Source organism: Brachionichthys hirsutus, chromosome 2 (assembly GCF_040956055.1).
Source record: "Brachionichthys hirsutus isolate HB-005 chromosome 2, CSIRO-AGI_Bhir_v1, whole genome shotgun sequence".
Lineage (NCBI taxonomy): Eukaryota > Metazoa > Chordata > Actinopteri > Lophiiformes > Brachionichthyidae > Brachionichthys > Brachionichthys hirsutus.
In genome coordinates this window covers 6,896,283-6,900,487 of record NC_090898.1, presented here as the reverse complement: position 1 = coordinate 6,900,487, position 4,205 = coordinate 6,896,283, and positions in this window count along the sequence as shown.

Genomic DNA, 4,205 nt, shown 5'->3' with positions numbered 1-4,205 from the left:
CACAGTGACACACTCTGCTCTGCACCGCAACCTTCTTCTGTTTTGTTTTCTATGTGCGCTGCTGAGGATCATTGTTGGAGGTGACCACTTTCTATTTCGTCTGTAGTGTGTGCGGGCATGTGACGCCACAGAAGTGGCGTGTGCTGCCGACCGTTAACAGTAGATCCTCTCTTCATGTAGGCCTGCTTTGACGGCTCTGACAGGCGGACAACAGTGCCCCATCTCAACTCTTTTTGTTTGAATGCTACAGATGCCTTACTTCCATTCATGTGCCAAAGTAGTTTCAGCCTTCTCTTTATTTTTAAAGTAGTATCACGGTTTCCTTCTCATTATATTCCTTACAGTTTTTTTGTCTTTTTGTATTATTTAAGGTCTCGGTGCAGCGTGTGAAGGGCCACGATGAGTACTTTGTATTTTTAAATGTTCATTTTTTTTTTTCCTTTCCAAGTTGGAATTGGTGAGTCAGAACACGTTCATTCACCCGTGGCCGTGCCTTTGGAAATTCTTGTAACGCTGTCGCTTATAGAGGCCTGTCCCCGATGCTCAGTTTTTCCGAACATGCCGCAGCAACCTTCATATTTACATGCTCCGTTAAAAGTTGGCTGTGTCCCATGCGAAATTCGTAAAGCAGCTCACAGTGCCAGCGCTACCCAATTACCTTTTATCATTTGATTGTGGAGAGCTGAACGTACCTTGAGGGCTCTAATGGGTTTTCATGCCTCGGACCACTTATTGTGATCGCTGACTGACTCCTGGATTTGGACCCTTTTCTGCATTCACCGGGTTTATATCTGCCTGTATGCAGCGGTAATGGGGGAGACGCGCAGCTGCAAATGTGTTTCCCTCAACAACGGTGCCGAAACAATCAGTCAGTTGACAGAAAATAATGAAATAGCACATCGTTTAATTCAATTATTAAGGAAAGAGATGCCAACTGTACCCAATGTTCAACGATGAGCAACCTTTGCTGCCATTGGGAATCCAACTCAGAGGGGGGACTATCCTCCTGTATACCATGGCAACATTTACATAACAAATATTATTCTTTCAGTTCCTTGTGTGACAATTAGCAATTTTTAAGTCTCTTTCTCACTTTTGAACAGGAGTAATTTGAAGTATACACTTGTATGGGTCACTGAAGCTAATCCCTGCTGACACTGGTTGAGAGGCGGGCCTGAACATGGACTACATTTCATAGCTAGAGTCACATAATGTCACCAAGTTAGAACCTTCACATAACTTGACCTGGTTGAGTTCCTTCTCAAACAGAACAGAACCTCAGAACCTTATTACTCCCGGCTCTTTAGTTTTTTGCTCTGTCCTGAGAATATTAGTGATCATTCTACATCTTAATCTTGCCTAACTAAATACTGTCAAACTCTTCCTTACATAATTTCAATGCTTGTTGATAGAACCTAAAAAAATTTTAACTGCAAAACAGAAAATTGCAGTTTATTATTTCTCGATCGATAGAGTGAAATAAATTTAAACACGTCATCCACATCTTTTCAGCCTCACTTAAAACTGTTGATTCAGGTTTTCAACACTTGTCACATGACTGAGTCAGACAAAATCCATTTGCAGAGGAAAACTGTTTATGTGGGTCAAAAAGTACATTTAAGTTGTTGTTTTTTGTGTTTTTTCGATTTGAGTGCACGAACGCCATTAACACTCCTAGGTAGCCTTCAGGGGTGTCACAGTGTCTGGTGTCATGAAATAATGCATCAACTGCAAGCCAATCCCATCCCAGGATTATCAGTGGCCATGGTGTAATGTCTCTGGGTTTGGGCAGCACCTTGGGCTCAGGGGACATTTAGCATTATTCTCTGTTTTATTACATATTAATATTAATTATATGTTTTATTACATATTATAGACTATTAAATATTGACTATTTGAAATAAATCATTATTGGCATTAAGTACCAGTTATCATGCATCATGAGCCATTGAGACAATAGAAAAGTAATATGGAACCGTCATTGTGGCGGAACTCAATTTATGTGCTGTCAGGGTTATGATGAGGTGTTTCCTCTAGAAGCAGGAAATACAGTCCAATGATCATGAGTTTCAACTCAGGATGGCCTCTCAGTTTTCTTTGTTTTGACTTGTGTCTTGTGCTTTTTTTTTTTTTTACAAAGAAATCTTGGATCATCCACAGGAAACGCTTCTATTCATTCCTTATTCCATCTGCTGTCTGTTCGCAGTTGAAGCTGGGCCATCTGACATCTCTTAGCATCCCCATTCTCCTCCAGCTGGGGACGTTTAACCCATGATGTTTAGATCATTTAAAGTATAACTTCAGTTACTTCTATACTTATTTTTCAAAAAAATTCAAAACATGGAGGTTTGCATGATTGTGGAATGAGTGGAAAAAAACAAGAGTGGACAAACTAACTGGTACACATCCCAATGCTGACTGGATGTTTCAAACACCTTCTTCTCTGAAGAGGTAGATGATTATGATGAGGATGAGGATGCTTGCGAAGGAATGGGTGAAGAAAAGCAAAGTCTGCTGGAGTTGTAGCTTATGACTGTATTTCCGGCACTTGGAGCAAAGTAATGATACTATTCAGTCTTATAAACCTGAATTTACATTCAGATTTGCATATTTAAAAATCTATCTGAGGATAACATAGGGTGGGATGCACACAGAATCTGAATCCACATTTGCAGAGTCCTGTACATGTTCACAAATCGGCACACAAATCGGCACACAAATTTGACACACATAGTGAGATACAAGTATACAACCCTCCACTCCGTATTTGCAAATAGTCTTTCTGCAGTAATCGCTCCACATTAAAGTACTGCCAATTGTACCGGTCTGATCATTGAAATCAAGCCACCAGCTTAGACATTATTTGGCAAAATGTGTGCTGAGCTGTGACATAATCTTTTTGTGAAACTGTCTCTTGTCAATTGTATTAGCTTTTATTTTAATGTAGTATGTGTTGTCATTGTTCATTTATTTATTTCTCGCTGCTCCACTATTCATAAATGCTTCATTTTACCTGCCAATAGTCTTAGAGTGGCAAGAGCTGATGGATTGCACGTCTGTCAGCACCTGACACAAGGGTCTATTTAACAACCAAGCATGACAAATGAAAAGTCTGGTGTGTGCCATGATTTCACAGACATAGATTATCTTAGTATTGTATTAGAGCAGGCCTGAGGGGATTCTGTGGGAAAGGGCACATGAGTAATGGTGCTACTGAATCCCACTGAAGACGAATATATCAGGGTTTTGGGACGACTAAATCAAGACTATCCCATCGAGATGACAACGGGAAGATTCAAGGGTGTGATTGTGCGTACATTTTGACAAATTTTGTCTAGTTGACCATGGTTCAGGGCTTCTGGCAGCATAAATTCTAATGTAGTGTAACAAGGTCAATATTAAAAGAAAAGAAAAAGTGCCATGGATTTCTAGTGTAAAACAACATGCTGGAAGAAAGCTGCAGAATTCAAGGACGGTTAATGGTGCACATTTTGGGATACAATTTGTGTTAAATGCAAATCGAAAATGTTTTGTTACCCAGCGAGTGTTAATACCTTTCTGAAAGCAGTCTTTCAATCCTGTTATTTTTTGGTGTGTGTGTGTGTGTGATGTCACACGTGGTTAGTCTGTATACATTCTTTCATCATAAAATGTCATTGTTAAGATTTTAAAAAAAAATGTTTACACAGGAAACACATCTTTCTGGAGGATTTAGTGACTTACCTTACTGAGACCGTGCTCCACTTATGTTTTGGGTACACAGAAACATGGCCAATCTCTGTTTTGTAATGTATCAGTAATGTGAAGATGCTTTGATTTTGTCTTTTTCTCTTGTTTTAATGTTTGGTATGGTCCCTGGTTCCATTTTTCCTTTGAAAAATTATGTACAAAGGTTAAGTGTTGCTTTAAGACAACATTTAAGAGCCAGTTATGGCCAATTTAAAAGCCAGTGCAATTAGGTCTTGCCTGCCTTCATACAGTATACTGTGCACACAGTACCTGTTTAGTTGGAATTTGAAAAATGCCCCCCCCCCTAACTGGGAGACCAAACAGCGATGTCTTACTTTCACTTGTAATTCATAATCGAACCCAGAGTCCGAAAAATACATGCAGAGAGAAACGTTGCTCAGCAGCTGCTATTCCTCGCAGCCTTTTGGTAGCCAGCCAGTACACAGTGGATGATACTGATACAGGTAGTATTATCT